This window comes from Xiphophorus maculatus, chromosome 24, assembly GCF_002775205.1.
Source record: "Xiphophorus maculatus strain JP 163 A chromosome 24, X_maculatus-5.0-male, whole genome shotgun sequence".
NCBI lineage: Eukaryota > Metazoa > Chordata > Actinopteri > Cyprinodontiformes > Poeciliidae > Xiphophorus > Xiphophorus maculatus.
In genome coordinates, this window is record NC_036466.1 from 11,180,737 (window position 1) to 11,208,375 (window position 27,639).

Sequence of the window (27,639 nt, forward strand, 5' to 3'; positions counted from 1 at the left end):
TGATAATTTGATCACTTGAGTAAACTTTTCACCAAATACCTTCTTACTCTTTTTTTGTACGTTTTACTTTTACTTTAGTAAAAACATGTATAAGTAGTGCTAGTCTTACTTGGATAACCTTTTTGGGAACAGAAACACGAAACAAAAATAACTTTTGGGTAAAACTAAAAATCTCTTTGTTTTCATATCTCAAGTTTTAGTGTTTAACTTTTTAGTATATTCCCAGTTCTTTAGCATTGCATAATATTTGACCCAAAACTTAAAGGTATTATGAGCTGCGTTTCCATTAACCTTAAAAATGCACAATTTGAAATTACAAAAATAAATCTCGTTAGAGGAAACACGCTAATTTTGAAAATCAAATGTTTTTGCACTATGATGAAGTGAGGTGGTTTTTCAGCCATATCAAAATAGATAAATTTAGCAAAACTGCAATGGAAACACTATTTCCGCAACACGAGTCACATGGTCAACAACCGGACGTTACTACTGGCAAAACGGCAAAGAAGATGACAGGAAGCGGTCGGAGGATGATGGTTTGTTTTTGTTTTTTTTTTCATAAAAAGTTGTGTCATTTCAAGGTGTTGAAGCCATCGCTTTTCTGTAAAATGGCCGACTACAATTTTTCGAAATCGCCGCATACGTAGCCACTCCTCAGTGGGCGGGGCTTGTCGCTCCTTCATGGCTGAATCATGAATATGTCTCACATAACTGTTTACATCTGTCATTGCCATGAGTTTTAATTACAAGCTTATTCATGGGTGATTTTAATTTCATTTTTTATTTAATGGGAACATTATTTGTGGGTTTTTTATGTTAGCAGAATATAAGCAGATTTGCAGACTTTGGTAATGGAAACAGAGGTATGGAGAGTAGTATCTCCTACGAATTCATAAAATCCGTCTCTAAAAACTCTTATATGTATTATTGCACACATTGGAAATTGCACTGACACTGCCTCAGGAGCTCTTTGTGGTTCGACCAATCAGCAGCAGGGAAAATAAATGCCAGCCAATCAAGAAGAAGCATTACGACTTTGTATTTTAGCTTCTCAAACTGCAATTAATTTAAAATATTTTAAATCTAGAAGAAAATCAGCAACTGTGCTGTGAATCTTTTTGTGCTTTTCTCCTGACTGATACCTTTACACAATGATACACATCCTACTAGGGCAGATAAGCTTTATTTAATAAAGTTTTTGCATTTAAAAATGTATTTCCTCTGCAGATTTGAACGTGAAAAGGACTTCATTCTGTTGTCTCTTGACTGTATCTGTGTGCCTTGAATATTTGAGCTGTTCCCGTCTTTCTCTCCCGCCGAATACGAAGTTACGGATTAAACAAAGTTCAGATGTGTGAAGATGTTAACTCTGCGCCTGAGGCAGTCGATTTGTAGCAGGCGGCTCTCTGTGGGTGGCTGGGTGAGCGATGAGCAACTCTCTTGTAACTTTTGAAGACCACTGTACACCAGCCTCATTACACACTACATCTTAATGACTCCACAGCTGCTGTCTTTTCCCTGCAAAGCTAAAGGTCAGATCGGCATCTTAAGGCACCACCCTCCTATATTCTGACCCAAATACAAACTTCGGTCAATTGGATCAGGCCCGGACGGCATGTTCAGTAGCCTGTAGAATATAAAGATCAATTTCAAATTAACTAAAGTTCATTTAATTAAACCTTGACATTTGTTCAAGGACCCGTTGCAGATGATTTTGTCGCTACGGGCTTTATCATAAAGCTGCAATAACTGTTGGGTCCAGCAATTTTTAAAATAGATGCTGGAGATGATACAGATGAACTGAACATGCAGTGTTAAAAGCTGATATAACATTACGGCCGGAAGCAAGCACACTGCATTACACTAAGATGGTTATAAGCCACTAATACCACAGTGAGCTGCCATCTAAAAAGGACTTGGCTGCACAGATTTGATTCAAGCCTCCAAATTACTCAATAAAACAGACAACTTCCTGTTTAACTGCTTCAATAAAAGCATCAAATTTCATTTTTGGTCTGCAGAAAATATTCACAAACCTACTGATAAAGTAAAATCAATGGAAAACAGGAAATAAGTCACAAAAATTCACAACTCCTAAATGTTCCCATCCTATCTTAAAGACAAAATGCCTACATTTTTTTATATGCATTTATTATTAGAGACATTATAGATAAAAATGGAGTACATTTTTAACAAAAAAATCTAATGTTGACATTTGAGAACATTTCTAGAACTTGAAAAGTCCAAAATATGCCAGAGAAACCTCAGAATGTTTTAGTTTCATCTCAGAAATCTTCTAGAAAAAAAACAGGAAATTTCCAAGTTTGAAAAATAAAAAATTTGCTTGAAAAAACTCAGAAGGTTTGAGGTTAATCTCTGAAATGTTTTAGGAAAAGCTTGGAAACTTCTGCGTTTGAAAAGTTCAAAGTTTTCCAGAAAAGAAGAATTTTTAGATTAATCCTAGAAATTTTCTAGAAAAATAAGTGAACACTTTTGAGTTAAAGTTAAAAAATTTGCATGAAAGAAATCCAGACATTTTGAGATGAATTCATTTGGGAAAATGGCAATTCTCAAGTTTGAAAATGTAAAAATTAGCTAAATAAAAACTCAGACATTGTGATTTTCATCTCAGAAATTTTCTAGAACAAATCATGCAAATTTCTGAGTTTGAAACGTCAAACATTTGCAAGAAGAAAGTCAGACACTTTGAGATTTATCTCAGAAATAATAATAATAATAAAAAAATGGCAAAAGTTGAAAATTTTCAACTGTTTTACTGAATTTATTTATTATAAGCTAACAAGTTTCCCGTGACATTTGAGTCAATCAAGTTGAGCTAAAGTGCAGAAACACCAACCAGCTGTCTTGTTTGTGTACCACACTCCACTTTGCGAGAAAATAACAATGTAATATTGAATCTCCTGAATAATTTACATATAATCAGAAGTGATTTACGGCTGGACTGAACGGAGCCATCGACCACAGACTCTCCCACTGAACGCCCACAGACGAATCTCAGCTGCACCTTTTCAATCCAGATAATATTGGTAAAGCTGATCTATTTCAAACAAATTACAGATATGGGGGTGTTTAATTCAGAGAAGCTCACCCACAGATGAAATTGGATTTCCCATGCACCACTTTTGCATTGTTACATCGTAGCACTCTCAATATTTGACTTCCTGACACGGCGACTAAGCAAGCGGCGGCATTACATCATAAGGAAACCATTATTCCCAGTCGTGGCTTGTGTCATGTATCATTAATAATCGTAATGATGGCATTAGAGGATCTCAGTGGGACGTAATTTAAAGATATGCCAAGTAGGAGTGACAAGGTCGTTCTAAATGGCAGTAAGCAGGCCTGACAGTTTGCCACGGGGGAGAAGCGCTCATTCATTCTGGATCTTTCCAACGCATTGATGCCAAATAACCTTAATTTTTTTTTTATCCAGATAGTTCTCTCTCTTATATATCCAGCTTTGTGCTGCAGTAGCTGTACAACCCGTGTTTAAATTTCAAGAGTTTCCTGATTCCTCAGCAGCAGCAGCAGGTGTTTAATGCCAAAAGGAAACATTAGCACTGATGGACACCGGCTGCAGAGGCTGAGGAATAACCAGAGCGCAGTTCATCTATAACTAAATCCCAACAGTTAATGTGTTTTCCTACAAAAATCTTCCATTTCGCCCGCACAAACACAACATTAGGACTTTTAAAGCAGGTCTCCAGCTGAGAGGAGAAAAAAAAAAAGAAGAAATCTCTTGTGGATAAACTCATTATTGCTGAAAGAGACTGCATTAACTGGATGTATAGTCTCTAGTGGCTCATAAGCATTACAAATACATGTATTTATATGCAGCTAAAAATGTTTCCTCACAGAACAAAGTATGTGCTCAACATCTAATGTGAATCATTTACATTAGAAGTTTGTTTTTAAATAAAGTTACCTACTTGTCAACAGAGCTGAGACAAAGTGTTAGTATTTCTTTTGTTTTGTCAAACTTAATATTTAAGATCATGTGAGTGAATTAAAAAGTAAGGTTTCAAGTGATTTTAATTTGTAAAGGAAAAATTAAAGACCCAAATTCTTAGAAATGAAGCCTAGGCGCAAATTCAAACTGGAAGACTCTTTCATCCCCACCGGGACCCGTTAATTGAAGCGACCTGCCCACAATCGTCGACCTATCAACGCCGGACCAAGCCACGTCACGTCCAATCACCGACCAAGTCCCAGCTGATAAGGACCTTCATTCATGGCATCCTTCGCTCTCCAGCCGAGCTCAACCCACCACCACCCCTTCTCCTCCATTCGCCCGGTCCTGAGGCCCGCACCCTTCTTCAACCTCCACCACCAGTGCCGGGCCCCAGGGGATGACGTTCCTAACAGCATCGGGGATGCTCATCTGAAGCCTATCGCTAACGCTGCGATAACCGTTATCCCCAGCCGGGGCCCGAGCGCCAAAGACTTTAAATTCTGTTTGTCAATAAACTCTTCTAATTGTCTTCTTATCTCTGTCTGAGTCTCTCCAGATTGAAATGACTTTGCAACCTTTTTTTGTCTCCATTAAATCGTTTGTTCTTAAATTTCAGGGCATGACGTTTTGAGATGTTTCAGCCTACTTCATGCTGTCAGACAGGTTCTGCTGAAGTGGTGTCTTCAATTTTGTCTTGGTAAAAGTTTATGAATGTTCCAGTTTTGGAAAATGTCATCAATGAAAGTTAGTTCATATTGGTTTGGAAAGCCGTTTGTCCCTTAATGAAACTTATCTAAGGTTATTTTTTTATATTTGATTATTTAAAAAAAAAAATTCTGTTAATTGCTTAGATTTTACGTTTGCAGCTAACAAAAACATATTTGAAATTAGAATATTACATCGTCAGACCAATGAAAATATTTTAAAAACAGAAATGTGTGACTTGAAGGTTGTTATTTTCAAAAGCTACTTTTAATCTAAAAAATCTAAGCCAAAAATTGACTTTTTAGTTGTCTGTCACTTTGACTCCTGCAGTCAACAAAATAAAATAAAAAATCCCATCCATCTATTTTTACCCATAAATTTAAAAAAATATCATAATGTGAGATTCAATTGCATTTCATTTTGATTAAATATGACGTGTGTGAAATCACACATCAAACCTGATTGGAAGTTTCCTGCAATTAAGTGAAAACATTAGCCGCTAACCGTTAGCTGGCCGTTGTATTCTCACTTTTTACGTCAAATAATTTTAAATATTTAGGCTAACAGAGCGCTGTTGGCTAGATTAATGTAAAGTAAAACTTACAAGCTTCTTTATTTTTACTTCAAAATGAACATATATATTCATGTTAAGTTGTTGCTGCCGAGTTCCTTGTTTTTACTGCTTTAATTGAAATAAAAAAAGAATAGATATCCCTACAGAATTGTGTATGACAGAAAGAAACTAAAAAACACAGGAATGTATTTTCTTCCCCGTGAACGCTGGTTGTTAGATTCCACAGCTCTCTGTCTAATTAAACCCTCCAAATCACATTTTATTCATTCGTCAGAGTCGCTCCCAAAACCGACGGAAGGAAATGCACACGCAATTAATCACAACTGCCGCCGTTCTTTCTCTGCAGATCTGTTTGTTTTCCACTTGCCCTGAAAGCGTGAGCTTTGAGGCGACGTCGCTCTGCTCTGAATTGAGTTCTAATTTCTGCAGCCCGACAAAAAGACAACACGCCACCAACACACAAAACCTCAATAAGTCATCAGATAGTGATGGAGCGGGATCATAAAAACAGTGCAGCTGTTGGGCTTTTTCACTCGGAGACGTGTTTCAGAAACATTATTCGTCACGGCAATGCTGTGCTTTAAAGACAGTTGATCACAGTAATTAATGTGAAATATGTTTTGTTTGTTTTTCTGCGAGAGCTGCTGAATAATAATAATGTTATTTTTAGAAAAAGGGCATCATTTGAATTTTAAAAAAAATAAATTTTGGCATTCAGGAGTTTTGGCATTATCTGTTTTGTTGTATTGTACACAATAAATTGTCATTAAAAAAGGGGGATTCTGCAGCTGAAACAGCATTTTCCTCAGCCTGACTGCTCGCTGAAATATGTGAAACCACAACTTCTTTTTCCCACTAGACATGTTATGACAGGAAACTATTTACAGCAGCTAGCTTTTCAGTTGAACTCAGCTTTACTTTTCAAGGTAGCTCAACAGGAGCTGGAGCTGCAGAGATGGAAAAACTCTACTACTCCAACACATTAAGTACAGGAAGAACAGACCGACGGCAATTACAGCCGAAAACACAAGAACAAAGCTTAGAAATAAAAAATACTCCACAGATTAAATCATAAAGGGAGACTGAGAAGATCAGCAGCAACAGAAAATGATTGGATGCAGCTGGTATGTACTGAATCTAACTTTCTTTTTGTTCTTATTCAGATTTCAGCTGGAAAAAACGGTTCACAGTAACATTCTGCATAATAATCTTAAGGTAGAAAACTTCACCCAGATGTAGCGACGTAAAAAATCGACATCAAAAATCACAGTAAAGCTACAAAAGTTAAATATTATTCAACTTAAACCTCTTTGTGCTTGATGTGAGCCAATCAAAGTCCTTCTTATCGTCAATAAATTTTGGAACAACTTTGAAATATTATACAAGGTTGACTTGAGCTTGAGGGAACAATGAAGGCGAAGGAGTAAATAATGGATATGAAAACCAAAACCGCTTAGTGAAACCTCTGAGCAACCCTAAGTTGCTTTAATGAATCTGCGAGAGCATAAAATATTCATTATTAAGGCCTTCACATATCCTGAACTTCTAAAAGAAACGTCAGATTTGAGTCAGTTCAGTTTGCGTTAAAGTTTAGAGCAGCATCTAAATTTAACTTGTTGGTTTTGATGTTTAATCACAGCAGAAGCTTCATGGATCTGTTTGGTTCAATCTTTAGTTTAGTTTCCTCAGCGATTGTGGTCAATTAAAAGTTTATTAGATTAAAACTAGTTCCATTTGATCAAATGTTAACGTTGTGTTGTGGTTTGGCCTCCACCCAGAACTGATCATCCTGTAAGTGGAGCCAGTTGATACAGAACTCATTACATCAATAAACTTTAGATTAATTCAATCAATAAGTTGCTTTCCTGCTTTAAACAATGATCAGTTAGTATTAGGGAGAATCTCCAGACCAGTACACTACCACTACCACCATCATCACCAGCATTAATTACCAGTAAGACGCAAGATGGATCCATGTTTTCATTGTTTATGCCAAAATATACTCTATTATCTGAAAACTGCAGATAATAGAGGAATTCTATCAAACTAATAAAGTCTTTAAACAAACCATTTTTTATGGAGTAAAAACATTTAATTTTAGAGTCAAGATTGAAAACTTGGTTGTCACAGCAACATAAAACAATACAAAGAAAGTTGTGCATCTGCTATTGTTTCTATAGAGTCAGAATAACTTCCCTTGGTAAAAAAAAGAAAAAGTCAAGACATCTATCTATAATTACTGTGCTGTATCGGCCCAACTCTGGCGCTACAAGAGTTGCTGCAGCTGTTTTTATCTGATTGAGTGAGAGTGCCATTGACCTTCAGCCATTTTACTGAGACTGTATTAAAAAGGCCCAGCCAGAGCCCTGATTTTATGGCCCAGCCTTCCCAAGGTCCCACTGACCCGACGGATATTACGAGGATAAATCAAACGTCCACGCCGACACGCTCATCCATTCCAGGGCTTAAAGCATCACTGTGTGCTGAAGAATGGTGTAAGTTGGGGTTGAAAAGCCTGCATGCATTTCTCAGTGGGGTGAAATGTGCATTTTACAGTTTGCTGCATTAAAGGATATTCTTTAAATGCAAAGACGCATGTATAATATGCATGGATGCTGCAGAGCAGGGGTGTGAATGGCCTTAAAGGGCCGGTTGTGGCAGAATGCATTGATAAAATCCATTAAAATGTTAAAATATTAATAAATAGCTGCGTCTAAATTTGATACAGATATTATTAAATAATATTGAGCATCTTTTTACTTAAGAGTATTGAAAGGTCTTAAGTAATTCATGACTCCAGGATTTCATGGCTGTTTTTAGAGGTGCAATTCAAAATAGCCAAAAAATGTATTTTAGTTTTTTTGTATTTAAGAAAAAGTAAGGCAGCTAAGCTAACTTCAGGTAATTTAAGTTAGACAAATTTATGAACAAACTTATTTTGTTTAAATATATAAAACAGATAATATAATGGAACCCTATAAGATTGTTTTAAATAAATGTTTATTTTGTTTACTGTCTTTTCCTCTTGTCACTCACATAATTTAAAGAAAATCTCAAAACCGTTTGAAAAGAAAAATTGTTTCTGAATCGAATTTTGACCCTAAAAATGTAATTATTTGTGCAATTTTTTAAAATTAAAATGTCTGATTTTATGAAGCAGATTTAAAAATATTTGGACATATTTATGACAATAAATGTGACTCTTCATTATCAAACCGATCATGGACTAAAGCTGAGGCAGAAGTGTAGTAGAAGTAAGGAATACTGCCACCTGCAGGTGGGAGTTAGCATCACTTAAACACTACATTTTTTATAAGTTTTGTGGAAAATTTGCAATAAACTCACAATTATAGATTAGCATAAAGAAGTGTGGGGATTTTTTGTAAATTCACGGAAAAACTGTAACTTGACAAAATAAGCTTTTTGCAAAATTAATCCAATTAAAATAAACTCAATAATTTTCATTTGGATATTATATTGTTTATTCATTTAATTTGTCGTTTTGTTCACTTATTTTGAATATTTAAAATATCTTCCAAATCCAGTGTTAAATGTTTATTAGAATTTAAAGTTTATCGATGTTTGAGAATGTGTTATTACATTATTATTACCATTATATGACTTAAAAATGGTCTCAAAATTATCGCAATAACTCCTGGGAAAATGTATCGTCCAGCAAAATAAGTTATTTTGATTTGATTGATTCAATAACATTTAGAGGGCCATATAAGAACTATAGAACATCCTATTTGGTTTGTATCTATGTGTTGTATGTCTCACTAAGAGGCATCAAATAGTAACGAATAAATGTTAGCACATAAAAGCATCTGCGATGTGTATAATGTGTGAGTTTCATGTAGAAGTGTGGCTGCTGAACTGGAGCGTTTCTGATGTGAACACATCAACTCAACATTAACAATGCAGATGCAGAGGGTGACTCAGGGGGCAGCTTCTTCTTCTTCCTCTGACCGGAGTCTTCATCGGAGCAGCCGGGGTTTGTTATTATGGGATTTAGGCCTCAGAGTGTTGACAGCCTGATAACGCTGGCCCTGATTCACACTCTGAGCCACGCTCGTCTGGGTTTACAGAGAGCGCTGAGGCCACTTCGTCTTAATGTGTACTCTGTGACTTCACATTTTGAACTGTGAAAGCTTCTTATTCCAGCTGATTATCGCTGAATCTTAATATGGCAGCTGGAACAGTAATGTTTCTGCTGAACGGACCCTCGAAACAAGATATTTTTTAAAAATATGTAAAAAAAAAAAAAAAACTTTTCTCACAGTTTTACATTCAGTAACACAAAATGTTAATTTTGGGGGATAGTTAGGATATTCAAAATTGTTTCTATTGACTAAACGCCTGAATATTGAGACTTTTCTCTGTATCTTCACAGGTTTTGCCTATTTAAAGACTCCTTTGTGTCCACATAAATAGCTCTGGTGGGCTGGATTTGGCCTGCGGGCCTCCAGTTTGACACTCGAGGGCCACATGAACACAACTTTAATTAAAAGCTGTGTGCTTAAATATTAATCGATAAAGTTGCCAGATGTTGAGTTAATCTAAAGTTAATTTATTTAATTGATCAACTGATGATTAACTGATAAGCGACCATTTTCTGAAAAGCTAAATATTTTATAACATACTGAATTTTTAAGAAAAAGTAAAAAGATTTTCTCGCATTATTAAACTTAGGCTTATTAATGAAATATAACAAAACCATAACCTCTTATGTTGTTTAGTAGAAGAAAAGATGCTTATGTTACCATTTTTCTTTGCTTTCTTCTTCACTTTTCTATCATGGTCAAATCTTGGCCTTCGCAGTAAATCGATACATTTTCATCGCTGCTCCATCAAACTTTGAGTGTTTATATTTCAAAACAAAACAGCATAAAGTGAATATATCATCCCACACCGGACTCTATTTGTTTCTCTTTTGTGTTCTGGTAATACCCCGCCACCTTTATTTCTGTATCAACTGCCTCCACTTAAAGATGGCCAGTGCTGCCCTCTTGTGGTTGGAGGTCAAACTACAACATTAAAAGATCTAAGCTAAATTTTATGGAGTGCTAATTGAAAGCAAAGAAATGTGAATACCTTTTGCCACCATTGTCCTGAAATGAAATTGAGTTCGACATTCATTTATTCCTGCTTTTGGGGCTGCAGCCAATCACTGCAAGGAGAAAGAATGGAGCGCCTGGATTGGTCTGCTTTGAAAACACCAGCCAATGGCGTCTCAAGTAGAACTGCACTGAAGTATTTCAGCTTTCCATGCTGCATTTTCTTTCTTTTTTCTATATCTGAAATATGGTATCCAAAAAAGATCTGAAAATATAACACTGACTCACAAAGAAGGGTTGCTTTGACTATACCGATCCATGAAAGCGGAACATTTAAAATGAAACCATCAGGAAGCATTACAGGTTCATTTGAAGCTGATGTCAAAATTAATAAAAGGAAGTCCTGAGAGGAGGGTCAGAATGCCTTTTAGCTCTAAGGTATTATTATTAACACAAATATTAATCAGGTCTCTGTGTGAGGTGTAAGAGGCTGCCACTGCTGATGAGAGTTACGTCCCGTCTCTGCAGAGCCTCTCAGATTGTTTTAGCTTAAATGAAGTTTCATCAAGCTGTGCAGCGCTGCAGCTACCGCTTTAATAAAGCTGTGCTACATGGCAGCCGGTGGTCAGATTGAAGCTTTCAGCAGCTGAAACCTCAATTTAAGGTTGACCAAAATGAACAATTAGAAATAAATATTAATTAAAGGCAGTAATATAAAGGAAATTAGTAGTAGATCTATACAAATAGAAACATAGAAATCCATTTCAGCAGCTATTGGGTCAGACTTGCTCTCCAACGGGACTTCATGTAGCTTTAAAAACCAATAACCGTCGAGCCTCGGGCGAGTTAACACACGATTTATTACAGATGCTGAATGTAAGCAGGGCACTCAGTTTACAAAACCAAAGGTGGGTTTTATGCACACTCATGGGCCGCTTTACTGCTGGTAGCACGTTGGACGCTGCTTAGCCTTCATCCTTCATGGCATGGATTCAACAACCAGTTAACCAACTGAAAATGTTTAAAAAATAAAATACTACTCTTACTTTTCTCAGTTTAAAGTTATTTAATTTAGCATTATGGGGTTTTTTTCTGAGGTTTTCCAAATTGCTTTGCCTAACTAGAAAAAAAATTGCCGATTTTTTGAGTTTGAAAACACTAGAAGTGAGTCGTTTTTAAAATAAACAGTAACGTAAGTAATAAAAAAAACTCCAGAGACTGAGGCACGTTCTGCTGTGCTGAAAATTAAAACCGTATCCGTTCATGTTTTACTTTTTCTTAGAGAAAAGTTGAAACTTCTCTGCTGAAATACGGCTCCGTCTGCCCTCATCGGCAAACTGGAGCAAAAAAACAAACTTATTTTTTGATTAGGGTTGAAACAATTAATTATATTATTCGAGATTAATCATTTTTTGAAATAATCCACTAACTTAGTATCCAATTAATCATTAACTGGAGTATACGGACTGAGAAAACAACAGACAGAGAGTTATAATTAGCCCAAAACTGAGCTAAAAAAAGTTTATTTTACATTTAATCTGCACACATCGTTGTCTGTAAATATGTTTAACACAAATCTCCTCAGATTGGTGAATTGGCTTCAAATGGTTACAATTCACCAAATAAATTTTTATTTTCTTATTTGAAAAAGGAATTCAATTATTTATTTTAATATTTTAATGTATTTCTAATTCTGTGTAAAAATGCATAAGTGGTTAAATGAAAAATCTGTACAATTTGAGTATTTGTTTTATTCGATTAATCATCAGAAAAATCCCATAACTAAAATCGTTAGTTGCAGTAATAGTTTTGTTGCACACAAAACTTAAGTATATTTGTTGAGATAATATTACATAAAAAAAAACATTTATTTGTTAAATCTACAACTTCCTGTATCCTGTAGTTGATATATTTATTTAAAAATGGGAAATACAAAAACACATGACCTTCAGGAAATGAATTGAACCGTTCAAGACAACAACAACAACAAAAAACTACATTTAGAGATGAATCTGGACGAAACCCAGACACTCAAACTGCTTGCTGAAAACCTCCTTTTCTACATCATATTGCTTAATATTTCATGCCGTTTGCATTATATTTTATATTTTACCACCTCTAGCTTGTGAAAAAACATTAAAAAACAGGCACAACGTGAACAGCAAAGCAGGGAAATTATGATAGAGTGCGGCCAACTCCATCGTGTTTAATTAAAGTTTCACAGGCAGGACTTGGATTTGTTTTGACTTCCCCTGCCAAGGAAGTCTCTAATTAAGCAGGATGGTTACTTTCTAAATCAGAGCGGCTCCACGTGTATCTGGGTTATTAACGCCGTTTTCTTTTCAATAAAGTGATCCAAACCCAAAAAAAAGAAAGACAAATTTGGGAAATAAGCGATGATTAACAGTCTGGTCTCCGATTCCACCTGAATTCAGCTGCCAAGACGCGGTTGTACTCCCACTTTGGCATTTGAGATGAAACAAAGCCGAAGCAGTGCATGCATGACTGACAGGAAGTTGGGGAGTTTGCCCTTTGTGAAGGCTCGTCTCATTGGCTAGACGATCCTCAAAGACGGTTATACTAAGAATGTCAGAGGCAAGAAAGCAGAACCACATGCTGGCAGTGCTGGAGAATGTCATCAGGTTGTGCTGCCAATTTTTTTTAGGTAAGTTGAGTGTCTTGCTTTGTATAAATAGATCAAAAACGTGATTATATCTGCTCTGGTGATTACATCGGCCCTGTTATCCCACACAATGATCCAAAATATTGAACGAGAAATGTCAGCAAGACTAACGACTCCATTTCCAGTAAAGTGTGAACATTTTCTGCTCTTGACGGATGTGTTTATAGCGCGCCAAGTGACCTTGACAACAGATGGGGGTTATACTGCCACTTTATTTCCTGTATTCTCTGCATATCTCTCCCCGAGACAATAACAAGATAATTAACAGAAACACAAAGGGAATCAGAAACATGCTGCTGTGTATAATACAAAACAAGAGCACCCTGAACCTTAAGAGCAAAGAAAAAACATCCAGCTAATGTGAAAAATTAAAACTTCAGCTTGCAGTATTTATGACCTAAGTTTCAAATATCCACCTGGATATATTTGCTTAGTTTAATTGTACGCAGTTCTTTAAATGTCCTGTGAGGAAATATGTATTTACCCATTTATCCAGAGCAACTCAATATCTAGTAAGTTATTTTCACAATTTACCGTCCATTAAAAGAGTGTTTCATCCGATTAATTTCACTTCCTGCTACAGCGGGAGTGAAATTACCGTAATAACCCGATATTGGCTGGAAAGCGCAACGTCTCCCCTTTAAGAAACTGTTGAAATTTTTCAAATAGTGCAAAGTGTGGCAGAGTTATGGTACTGCAAACTTGGCTTGAGCATCACCAATGCGTTTGGTCTGGATTGGTTAAAACAATTTTAAAATGATGAAAATTACGATTTTAGATTATATATTTTTTACCTCAAGTGCCACTTGAGGAAATCTGGGTTGAACAAATTCAAACAAATAGAAGGTTTTTGTTATCTTACATGCCAAATGTATATTTTTGGTAAAATTTTGGCTTAATATCTGTTCTGAGTATGTTGTTCTTTCCGCAAATATCCTTATTTTTGTGTCTGTGCTGAATTAGTTCAGGATTATTTAAATCGGTGATTAATCCAATTAATCATCTCAACTCCTGAAAGTTGCTCAGTTGTTCTAACATTGTTATAAAGTCAAGAGCTGAATTTGCCGGAAAACTTACAAAAATGCCCAACCAAGAGCTTTTATGTAGCATAAATTTGATCTTTAAAATCTTTTCTTGGTTTGTTTTGTGGTTCTTTACCTTGATTTGCTCTTGTTGTTGCAGAAAGTTTCATCCTGAAGCAGTCATCTCATCGCTTCCTGCAACAGAACCAGAAACTGCTTAATTTATTGTCAGAACCGGATCACTTTCACCTGTTCTGGTCCCAAATTTGGCACAAAAGAAAGTTTATTCTAAAGAACACGATGGGATACATTGCATTTCATGAGCTGCTGAAGGTTTGATTCAAACCTGACGACAGGGAAATGGTTTCATTCTTCAAACAAAGGCAAATAAAAAGCATTTCTTGCACATTTTCCCACAGCAGGAAGAAACTTTGCGAAGGCGCTCCCAGTGGCTTTTACTGACAGGAGGAAAGCATGAAATGCAGAATAACCTCCTGCTGGCTTCACACATGGACTGACAGAATAATCGATCAGGTCATTTTAAGCTTAATTGTAGTTCTGGTATATAGATTCTTCTGGATAAAACTGTGCTACCATATAATATAACTTCAGTTTGCTCTTTTCTCAAAGGAAAAATGATGAAAATTCTGATTTTGAAGAATATTTGGGTTATTTTGCTACATTTTTTATCAGTTTAATAGCTTAAACTGACTTATTAATGTAGAAAATGAGCTTTTCCTTTGTCAGATCAAGAAAAATATGAACACAAATCTTCATTTGATGCTTAAAAGGTTAATCTGTCTGCATTACTGGTCGCATTTTTCTGATAAAAGCAATAAATGCCATAAATCTGAGCTTTAAGGCATTTTAAAGACGAATAGATGCAAATGTTTTTGGATTTTGTCAAAAAGTTCTTATTCACTGCAATTCAAAAAACCAATACAAACAGAAACGTTTTTGTTTTTCTAATTGGTGCTCAACGCCCCACATTCCTCCATCTGATGCCGCTCAGGGCAACCGCCCATTTCGCTGATATAGTGTAAAAATCGACACTCAGTGAGTTTAAAAAGTTCAGATGTTTAAAAGTTCGCTAAGAATTATAGTTCATTATTTTGATAATTTAGAAAGATGTGGTACTTTCTGCATATTTTTCATTTATCACAAACATTGTAAAGAGGCTTTTGAGAGGCAAACATCACAAAGTGTCTTTATTTTTCTGAATTACAGGCCTCATTAGCTCATTAATAGCTTATAATAAATTAGCCTCTCTGATTGCTTCATTGACTTTAAATGCTGGCGTTAACCCCTGCTCATCATCCAACATTATTTCTGATCACCGCCGGCTCTTTCAGAATGTCAAATTTAGTTTGGTTTAATTGTTTATTCATTCACCTGGAGGATTTGAGACATTCACCCAGGAAAGCCAGGATGTTTTAATAGGTGCTGATTAATTGGACGGGCCTATTTTCTCCAGCGTCTCTTATTAAAGCTGTGAAATGGCGGCGCGAGCCTCGCTACATCACTACATGTTTGCCATTAACAGCAGAAAAAGAGCTTTGATGCACCAATAACACACAATTAGCTTCCTGTGTGCCAGCAGCTCACTTCAGTGGCTTTAATGGATAACATGCATCAAGCAGAAAGCTGATCCTTTAATGTGGCACTTATGGTTGAAGCCAGGTAAACACATTAATAAACAAAAAATAGAAACAAATAAAACATTAATTCATTCATTATTCTCCTGTTGCTAGGTAACTCATTTTTTAAAAATGGAAAAAAATGAGAAGAAATCAACATTAATCTAACCGAGTGTTCATTTTTTAAAATTAAAATTAAAAGTAGCAGGTTACCGTGGAGCTTTTGTTTGTCTCAATACTTAAATTAAACTGCTAGAATAAATTTTATTACATTATTATTATTCTGATGATTAGTTGATACAAAAAATTATACGTTCTACATATTTTTTATATTTTTAAACAATATAAAAAATACATTAAGAATGCAAATAAATAAACGATTCAGTTTATTTTTTCAATAAAAAAAAAAACAAGTATTATTCCCTATAATAAAATAGAATTGGACAAATTACTGGTTTGAATGTTTTTTTTCTGCAAAATTTCCAAGTTAAAGGTAAAAAGCAAATTTAAATTAATATTACTACTAATAATATTAATATTACTACTTTTACTTTTAGTAACACTTTGCCTATTTTTCCTATTCTAAAACGGCATTTGTTATTGGAAGCAAGTTTTTTAATCATTTGTAGCCAAAATTATTACGAGAAAATTAAAGTTGTGAAATGCTAGATTTATATTTTTGAAAACTGAATCAAATTCTGCTTTAATAAGTTGTATAATACATTTTATTTCCTTTAATTTAAGTTTTTCAGTTGAACTGTAAAGAACAAAAAGTCTCACTAAACCTGGAAGATGTTTAAAAAAGGAAACCATCAAAATTTGTTGAGCTAACAGTTTAATTTTACTCAAAAGTAAATGTAATTGAGTTAATGTAACTAATTTCTACCCAATTTTGCAATAAGAGCAGCTTAATTACTCTTCAGGGATGTGAAAGACTCCAAACTTAATGGCAAAAAATGTAAAAAATAAAGTAAATCCTTCAGGCGCTAACGTGGCGCCCGCTGTAATCAGCACCCATCACCTTTCCTTCACTACAGACAAGTCAGACGCGCCGCCTTTCATCACCGTTTAGCTGAAATCATTTAGACAATCCTTTTCAGGCAGCAGAACAGCTCAGATAGAGGGTGACTTGCACGACAAGTTTTAATTCTTTCTTACATCGTCACCGCGCTCACCGTGTATAATTAGATGCCAGTCATAATGACGGGAATCTTTGCAGAGCCGTTTGAATTAGATTTCAATCTCCAAATAGGCTGGTGTGGGTGGAGTCGTTAAGGCCGGCTTATGAAGCCCTCAGCCACTCCATTAAGTTGTTTTCTAATTAATTTAGGAGTGTGTGTTGGGTGTGTAAATATCAGAGCGAGTCTGAGGAGTCGGGCAGCTAATGTATTCTCTCTCACAAGAAAGATATCTCACAAAGAAATCCATCTTTCTTCAGCTGCTGGAGGACATGAGAGAATAACACATAGATCTTTATTAGACCTGAGGCAGAAAAATGCTTTATTAAATGTGTGGCTTTGTGCCGAGTTTCACTGTTTTCTGATGTGGATGAACACAACAGGTTTCATTTAATTGGGACTTCAGTGTTTACTAGTTATTATCACCATCTTAGCTTTTATTAGTTTCAGGTTTTTTCATACTTTGGTTCAATTTTAGGTGGAGAATTTAAAAATATGGTATTGTGATTATGTTTACATTGACTGAATACTCAACAGAAGATGCCGCTATCATTTTAAAGGTATTCAGAAATGTTTCCAGAGGTCATGAAAGGTCATCCAGCCTGCCTAAAATTACCTTTAAAATGAAACAAAATACCTTTAGAAACAAAATATTGAGTCAGCCAGATAAATATTTAGCTCTAAAATAATTAGCTGGCAAATTAAATATTTGGTTTGGAGCTCAATATATAGTTATAAACCAAATATTAAACTCTAAACTAAGTATTTATTTAGAAATTTAAATATTTAGCCTCAAATGAATTAGCTAGCTTGCTAAATATTTAGGATGCAGTTCAATATTTATCTTAGAAAATAAATATTTAGCCCCACACTAAATATTTTGTTAGCAAGCTAAATATTTAACTCCAAAATAACTGGCTAGCAAGCTAAATAGTTAGCTCAATATTTAGCTAACAAATTAAATATTGAGTTAAAAATGAACTATTTATTTGGCAACCTAAATATATTTAGTTTGTAAACTAAATATTTGATATGTGTTTGGCATATATTTGCTATAAACTAAATATTTATTGTGCTACAAGTCTCCAAAGACGATCTTTTTCTGATATTTCTGTTTTACCAGGAAATTGTAGCCAAAGACGTTCCGATTTCATTGGTTATAAAAAGCTCAGGCAGAACCAGAATGAATACATTAGATCTTACAATCAGTGTAAATTTGGTCCAAGATAACAAATCAGGTTAAAAAAAGAAAGTGAAATATGTAAAGTGAGGCAAAGTAAATTTGGACTATTTTATCTCTTTCAGATTCAGAGAAACAGCCTCATTAGTGTGACTACAAATATTGAAAGATCTGAGACACAAGTAAAGGCTACGTTACTTCTAAGGGTCACAAGCAAGACTCAGCTTTAATCTGGTAACAAGCCGTTCGTGTATTTTTATAATAATTGTCAGTTTTAATGATTCTGTGTGGACTTTATGAGGAAAGTGAGATGTATTAGCTGCTTCCTGCCTGTTATCTAATAAAGAGATGTCAGAGCGGGAGGGTGTTGTGTCTGGAGACAGGTTTCCTGGGGGCCATGGCTGCCTTAAGGCCTGGTTCAAAGTCTGAGCAAAGATAAAAGGCTGAAGAACGAAGGAGGAAGAGGAGAATATGTTATTTGTCACTGCTTGTTAAAAACAAACTGCTGAAGAGCCCCGAAGATCCAGCGCTTTGAAAACTAAGACCTCTGGCCTTGAACATAAGCAGAGAGCGAACGAGGCACTCCTAATCGTAATGAGAGTCCTCTCGCCCTCCCATCTTGGCTGGTGACGGATGTGTGGATATCATGCAATCCATTACTGGCTATCCTCGGGGCATTCTGCCAGCATGCTAAGGGTCGAACCGCCTCTCAAAACACCATCTTCATAAATTTGTCGCTGCAATGTGCCGGACGCTGGGGAATGTTCCTTCATGTCGCGGCGCTCGGCCCTCAGGGTTAAAAGACAAGTGGAGACGTCCGATCGCAAGCGGGAAGGAACGCTAAAAACCACAGCAGCAACTTGGAGACGTACAGCTACGATGTAAATTATAGATAAGTGCTATTCAAAAGCAGCATCCAAAAATCAATGGAAATGACTTTAAGGGACATTATCTTGGTTCGACTTTTTATGTTGGTTAAAAGGCAATTTTCATTAGCGTGTGGTCAGAGCAGAGAAACCCCGTCCTGTCAGTCCGCATCAGCGTGACGTTCATCGGATATTCAAGCCATGAAAATGCAAATGGGAGCGCTTCCTTTTCATTAAAAGCTTGTAATTAATTTCTTAAACAACACAGGAGCTTTTTTATTTTTTCCTGCCTTCAGACATTAATTTCCACCGGTCTGCAGAGGCGTACCATAGCCGTTCCAGAATTAGTGCAATTAACCGCTGATGTTTGCGACGGCTCCTGGCTCCTTCCTCTCCGTCTCGGCTAAACGTCGGACTAAAAGGACTCCATATTTGTTCAATATATGAACACATGAATTATTGATACAAGCTGCCAAATCTGCAGACTCGTCCTCTGGGTGCTGTCACTTCTTCACAATGGGAGATGATGAAAAGAGTGAAGATTTGCTATTTTTCTCCAATTTAGCCGACTAAACCCTTAATCGTAATGTCTACCAGTTTTAGTTTCATTTCTACACAAAATCTCACCAAATGTTTTTGGTCTAGCAAAAATAACTTTCAGAATGAAATAGGAGGCTGTTTAAGTCAATAATTCCTTAAGTTTGATGAGAAAGTACAAGTCAAAAGTCAAAAAAGTATCGTTCCACTTATAACTTGCACTTTTTAAATCAATATTAAGAAATTATTGACTTAAAATAAGCTGATATTTCTTGCTGAAAAGTTACTTGTGAGTTTGTTTTGTCTTATTAAAATATTCATAGTAGAAATTAGACAAAAATACTTGGTAAGGTTTTGTTTTTGGCTTGTATGTTGAAAAATACAAGCCAAAATTAAATTATAAGTGACCCAGTTAGTGTAACAAATCTGTATTTTTATAACTAATTTTCAATACTTACCATTTCTAAACATTCTCTGACTTTTTATTTTATAATTCAACCAAAAAACTAGCAAATCTGATTAAAAGGAAATATAAGAAAATGTAATTAGTGACTTATTGAAGCACTATTTCAGTTTTCTTTAATGTGAGTCTAGCATCCCACTTCTTTACTTTCTCTGAATAACAAAATGACAAAAATAAATTTTTCCAAATAAACAAATTAATACATAGGTCACACCAAAGGTTTATCAATATTTAAGATGAATAATTATCTATATTTACTGATATTAAACACTTATACTGTGATTTTTAGCAAATGAAAATAACGCCACCACTATTAATTAAAATCAGATAGTGAGAAAAAACAAATCTTTGTCCTTTTATAGTGTTTACATATAAAATATCTGACCTAAGTTGCATTTTAAACCTTTTTTATCCTTAAAAATGTTTGTCTTTTGGGTAGTTTTGCTCATTTCCTCATTGTCTACACACAAAATGATTGAAATAAAAAATGTTTTACACCAGTAAGGTTGATTTTCAAACAACAGCAGCCTGTATTTATGAGACAACAGTTTAATTTTGGTGACTCCAAGGTTTTCAGTTTCTCAGATTTCCCTGCCTGCCTCTTATCTAAGGTATAAACACCGACATACGTTGAGTTGAAGGCAGGACATTCATTTTCAGCAGCGCGCCGCGGCCCTGATGCCTTCTGACAGCAGCTCCATTCATATTTGATCGCTGCTTGTCTTCCGGCGCAGAAACGCGGATGGTGCTAAATTGTTGTTTGCTGTTGTAAAGCAGCGGGGCTTTGAGCTGCACACGACGACAGAGTGAAATAATATTTGTTTGGATTTTAAATGCCCAAGAAAATGAGCAGAGCAGGTACATGTAGCCTGTAAAGTCAGTCATGCTGGGAGTTTTATCTAAAGTTACATGGCATAAATACACAGGAAGAAGATTTTTTTTGTTTTGTTTGCAATATGTTAAATCAGATCCAGGTACTAGCAAACCTTGTCTAATAATACATTTTTTAAAAAAGCGATATTGGAAACGGGCTTTAAAAAGTAAATAAAACCCAGCTAGGACAAAATATTTGTTTCCATAAATCTGTGAATGACTTAATGGCTGTGAAGCACATTTTAACCAGAACCCCAGTAGACTCTCTTCTCTCCCTCTCTGTTTTTTTTTTTTTTTTTTGGCGGCAGCATGTTGTATTGTTTTGTTTCTGTATTTACATCTACATGATCTAAGTGATCATCTGTCAGCTGCTTCCTGCTCGGCGCTGCCAGACGGGTCTCTCATCCCGCTCCAGAGACCCGATGGGCTGCTGTGCAGACGAGTCAATCTGTGACTCACTGCTTGGATTAGTCACGCAACTTTTTCACAAGATCTAATCCTGCACTGAATGTCCGGTTTCTCACTAAATCAAAGGAAAAAGGAAAAATATTCCCCCCCTTACGCATTGTTTTTACACTTAAATGCATGAGGTAAATTCAATTTTGATAGAATAATAAGAAATTTCTGCAGAATTGTTTAAATTTGTTTTTCAAACAATCAAATGTGGGTGCAATATTTTATTTTGAGTCATTTGGAGGTGTCCTTTCTATTACTGTCCTGCTAAGATGTTTCATTTAAATATAAAATGGTCCCCTTCCTCTCTTCCTTATTGTTTAATGATTAAAGTATAAAACCAAATATTGTTTTTTAGATTTAAATTATGTTTTTAATCTTTAATCTCCATTGCAACCATTCAAATGCCTGGCTGGCCTTAGCTCCACCTTCGAGACGAAGCTCCTCCCCCCAGTGTTTTATAAGCCTGGCGGGCCACCAGGCTTTTCTGCCTTGTTTGTTTATTGATTTATATCTTGTTTTTAAACACAAGTAAAGGTGATTGCAAAGACAGATTAAAGCAAGAGTGTCCAAACGTTTTGTGGGCCAAAATTGTAGCCTCAAAAAAAGTCGCAGAAAAAAAAAATCCAAACTAAAATCAAGCAAATAAAGTAGCTTGATATTTATTATAGATCCAGATTATTAGGGGGATTTTTACGACCGTGTATTAGGGTGATTGTAGAAAGAAAGGAATAAAGTTTCACCAAAAACTCTGAAATGTTGGATTCAATCTAAGAAATTTTCTATAAAACTTGGACATTTTTTCAGAAAACTTGACAGTTAATAAAGAAATTTTTTGCCATTTGAAATCCAGTAATTTCCAAGTTATTTTGTAGAAAATTTCTGATGAAGATCTAAAGAAATTTCTAGAAAATTTCTGAAATTACTCTCAAAATGTTCCTTTTTTTCCCCTCTAAAATGGTCCGAATGCATCATTGTAGATTTTGCATGTTTGCTGTATTAAAATAAAGACATCTTGTTTCTTTTGGCTTCAACTGAATAAATTTATTTACAGTAACAAGAACAGGATTTACGTCACTTTGTTTCAAAACGTTTACTATAAAACTTTTTAAGAAAATTATGTTGGTAAGAATTTTTTTCCTGACTACAAATTAAAAGTCTCCATCTGAATATAAGGGAGAAATTTGTATAATTTTTGAATTGCAGCTGATGGCCACACAAAATCACTCTAAGGGCCACAATTGGCCCCCGAGCCGCAATATTTCCACTGTAGTAAAAACACAAAGTACATTTCTGAGAGTACATTCAGAAATAAAATTTTTAGATCAATCTCAGAATTTTGTTTTTTACAAAATAATATTCAACATTTCAAATGTCAAATTTTGGGGGGAAAGTTTCAGGTTTTATAGAAAATTTCTGAGATTGATCACAACATTTCTTGGGGGAAAGTTAATAATTTTCTATTGACAATGGCCTAATACGCCATCGTAAAAATCCCTTTAAAGTTTTGACCATACAGTAAATATCAGAATGCTTTATTTGCTTGATTTTACATTGTTTTTCTTTTGAGTGTCCAATTTTGGCCCAATTTGACAAAAGGTTTGGACACCTTCAGTCTTATCTTTTGATATTTTTTGCTAGATTTTCTAACTCTGCCTCTTTCAGTATCATCTGCTCCTCTAGATGTGGACAGCGTCACCATTTCAGTAAGTAAACCTTCATCCGTCTCAGTCATGAAGTACAGATAGGAGGCTTTGACTTCAGGTCGTTGAAACAGAAGAGGAGAGGCACCAATATTCACAGGGTGGCAGATTAATCTTGGATGTATCCAGCTCTTTTCGGAGTGCTGCCTCAGTGCAGCATAATCTCAGCGATCCGTCATGCATTGAGAAGAGAGTCTGGACCTCTCTGACAGCTTTTCTTGTAATTCTGGAGAGTGTAGTTGAACCGCGGTGCTGCTTTTATATTTCTGCTGAATATGGAGCGTTCTCAGCGCCATCCTCCACACCTGCTCAGCACATTAAGCGCTCGTCTTTAGTGGTTGGAGAAGGTGAAGGGAAGGCAGATAAAGTTCAGTGGATGCCGGCTTGATGGAGGCAAACAAAAAGCGAGCAGAAAGAGGAAGTAAAGGCACTTCAAGGGCTTTCATTGAGGCTGAGGTTGGTGCTGAGGCCAAAAAACTTTGTCTTGGAGTGGATTTAGTGGGCCTGTGGCGAGATGAAGAGGTCAAACACATGAAAAGTGTGTGTGCTTAGGGATGCTTGGTGTGTTCTCAGGATGAAGATCAAGCTTGAGTTTCTGCAGAATCCTAATTTATTATAATCAAGCCTAAAATCTCCTCAATGACTCCTTCCACTTATCTCCAAATGCTTGAGAATTTGCGGCGCTTATGTCATTATGCTGTAATAAAGTGGAACCTCAGTTCAAAATGTCTCGACATAAAAAGGAAGAGAGCTCTCAATCTCATTTTGTCCCGCTTCTGTAGATCTACTCTTTCATTTTCCCCAGAGAACCTGGATCTTGATAGACTCAGACAGCCGTATCAAGGCGCGGAGTGACACTGTCTTTATTACATGCATGGCGACTCATGGCGTCTGCAGAGGGACGACGACGAGCTAAAACCGAGGATCTGTGTTTGATACAGGCTGGCAGTTGTTGTTTACTGTACTTCCACCATACAACTACTGTCTGATCAGTCAGAAGAGACCTGAACACCAAGCAGGGATTGCAACGCTGAGTGTTTTTCACGTGGAAAAAGCTGGACGCTGAAATCCCACGGGGCGTCGGTTTGATGCGACTGAGCATAAAGACACAATGCGAGCCAATTAACGGAGAGGTAACGACGGAATAACATTAAAAAGGATGAAAAGGAGAACAGCTGTGGTACAGTATCTAAAGACTAACAAAGGCTTACAGCACAGGCAGTTTAATGAGTGTTATCAGTGGAAATGGGTTTTCTATTTATGTGCTTCGGGAACATTAGCATGCAACAGGCAGAGAAGTGAAAAAAAAGAAAACACAGTGTACATACAAAACTAAATAGATTTAGTCTGGGAAATGCAAATGGAGAACAGAATAACTACAGAGAGAGAAATAAAAGCAGTATTTAGATTTCCGACTTGGCCTGACATGTTAAATTATCCGAGAAATTGTTGCGATAAACAATAATGTTGTTGTTTTGAGAGCATTTTCAGGTAATATAATAACATTCCCAAAGATAAATAAACTTTAAAATGTAATAAATATTTAATATTAAAACTGGAAGATATTTAAAAAATGCTAAATAAGTAAAGAGAACAACAAATAAAATGAATTCTGAAGATTGTAAACAAAATTGCAAAAAAAAAAAAGGTTTTGGTTGAAAAAACTGGATGGAAATTATTGAGTTTGTTTTAATTTACCATGCGATTAATTGATTTATTGATTATTGTGACAGGCCTACACAAATATTTTCAATAATTGGCTTTTATTTCAACCATCCAAATAATCAGAATCTGTAAATCATGATTGTCAAACAAGATGGCGGCCTGGAGAGCGCTGACATCACCAACCAGTCTGTTGGTGAAAATCTTGATTTTGTAAAAAAAAAAAAAAAAATGTCTTGAAAAACAAAAAATTTCAAAATATCAGAAACACTTATAAAAACATCACATTGTTTTACATTACCTCCAAAATGAAATTCCTTAAACTTTTAATACATTCAAAAATATGAAATTATTGTTGATTATGTTTCTTTTCTCTTTTCAGGAGCAATTAAAACACAAAATACACAAATAATTTAAGCAAATTCTAATTTAAAGTCTTATTAGTTTTGTTTGTTTGTCGCTTGCATTCTAGAAATTGCTGTCAAAAGAATTAGCAACTTTTATGAAGTAATAAAATACAATCTGACTGCTTTTAATTAGAATAAATAAGCAAAATAACATGATGCTTTAGAGCCTGATTTCAAAGCGTTCTTGGAATATTGGATAAATAATCGTCTATTTGCACATTAGAACATAAGATTTATTCCTTTGCAACACAAAAACATTTCCCAGAATTTAAAAAAGTTATTCTTTAATTGAATACCTCTTCACTTAAGGTCTCCCTTACGCTATAGAAGCTTATTAAAACATCAGTAAAAGATGTTTCTCAAGTAATTACAATTCATTTAAAGCAAACTCTGATTAGCTTTTAATTAGTTTTAGGTTTGTGTAGGTTTCAGTATTAGTTAGGTGGATTCTGAAAGACTAGGAGTTTATTTTTTCTGCAAAATGTGGAGGGGAAAAAAAGCCACTATTGTGTTTTGGAGTGTTAGGAAATTCGATTTCTTTCCCCACAAAGCGTTGGAAGAGTTCCTGCATCCATGCTTTGTTTGGCTGTTTGGAAAATAATGACAGGAGGAAGAATTTTATTCAAAACAACAGCTGCAGAAAAGTTGGCAGCATCTTCCACAAGGGAGCATAATAGATAATTTATTGTTCTAATAACGGGTCAAAAACATGTGTATCTATAATGAAGTTACAGAAGCCATGTTGGGTCCCTATGAGGGATGGACAGAGTGTGTGAATGTTTGCTTTGCTCTCAACGAAAAGCCAATATCTCTGCTCCTGTGTCCAGGTGGACGAGTCCAACTCTGGACGTTTATTGCACCTTATATTTCCTCTTCTTCCTCACAGGGATTTCCTGTCAACATCAAATAAAGCCAAAACATATCCGCCAAATCTTTAGGGAAACAGCAGCTTTAGGAGTCTTAACCTTTCTCCCACAGCATCACACGTCACTTCAGTCCAGAACAGCTTGCGGCTCTTTGCTGCTGGCTTCACTTTCAGGTAAAGTCAAGGGCAACTTGCAAAGCTGTCCTGTATATTTCACCTGAACTTTTTGTCCTAAAGTGAACCGCATCACAAGTTTTTGTTACAGATTGGTCAACTTAAATTATTAAGATCCTCAAAAGATAAAATCAAGCAAATAAAGTAGCTTGATATTTATTGTAGATCGTCCACATTTTTTCCTTAAACTTGATCACATCTGGGAATAAATGATTATTTAAAAAGCTACATTCTGTGTATCAATGTCACAGAGGCTTATTTGGTTATTTTCTTTTGCGTTTTTAGCAAGTTTGTGAAAGTTTGAGCTCTTTCTGGCTCTTTCTTCCTGCGAAACTGAGCGTACGTTCCCATGGTAACGTTAAAACACTCAATCAGGAAGGGAATTGCTGCTGCAAGCTAAAAGATTTTATGGACAAACATCCAGAAAACTGTTGCAATATTCCCCTCAGAGGACAAGATCTGTTTTCAGTGTTGCCTTTTGTTTCAGTTTCTGACGACACAGGAGTGTCTTTCAGTCACGAAGCTGCCTAGCAACCGTTTCTGAACCCAAAGCTAAATGTAAACTCTTTTAAAAAGCTTGGATTTAAAGCTCGCATGGTGAGAAAATGTATTAAACTTTCCCTCGTTCTATCCAGCTGTCCTCCCTGACTTAATGTCAAACGTAAGTATAGCTGTCAAAGCAGCACAGATGACTCATATTTGCATGGAAATATGTTCAAATGTGGATTTTATTAGCATATTATTATTCAAGTTTTATTACATTCAGTCCAAAGATAACAGCTTGTTTTTATCTAAGGAAACTAAAGTGGATAAAATATACACTTTTGTTTATTCTTTTGCTGACAGGAAAAGAATGAAGTGACCACTCTTACTACAGAAAATATCTTTGCAGAAAATGTATGGGAGCTTAATAAGTAAACTAAAATTATATCTAAATGCAATAAAAGTTAAAAAAAAAATCAAACAAACTACAGCTGAGGGATGAGCTTATAATAATATAGGTTATATTATTGTTAACAACTGACTATTAAATAATTTCATAAACACAAAAACAAAATTTCAGTATGTTTTAGTTAAATACCAATTAGTTATAGTTTTTCCTCATTTATTACTGTTTTCATTCATTTCAGTCAATGAAAATCTTTTCTTAATTCCAGTTTTTGTTCATTTTTATTAACTAGTAATGATTCATGCAGTCTTACTCCCTTTTCTTACCCTCTTACTGGATAAAACACCATATAAAGCTCCACTTTATTAACTTAAATCTAAGTATTCTATCAGTGCTTTTATCTTGAATGGCTTTTCCAAACGTAATTTCAGATCTCTGCCTCGCTTTACCTTTTGAGCCGTATTTCTCAGCTTCTGACAAGGAAATTAAAACTGCTGTCAGGAGCTAAAAGCCTGAACACATTTGAAAAGGAAAAGTTAAAAATAAGATTATATGCCTGTTCTTATGCTAAAAGTCATAGGTGCCAGTGAGCCAGCAGAGGAAAATCCAAGCTGATAAAAACAACTTATAATGTTTCCTTGAACCTAATAAATGTGTTTCCCTTTCTGATCTGTGGCTGCATTTGCATTTCGCCCTGAAGCCAAACACCATGCTCAATCTGCAATAAAAACAAATTGT

At 35.4% G+C, this 27,639-nt stretch overlaps 1 protein-coding gene across 2 annotated transcripts in view; it reads right to left on the minus strand.

Moving 5' to 3' along the window:
* LOC102228431 (NLR family CARD domain-containing protein 3-like) overlaps positions 1-27,639 on the minus strand; it is a 971,185-nt gene that overhangs the window by 413,911 nt on the left and 529,635 nt on the right. The window lies entirely within an intron of this gene.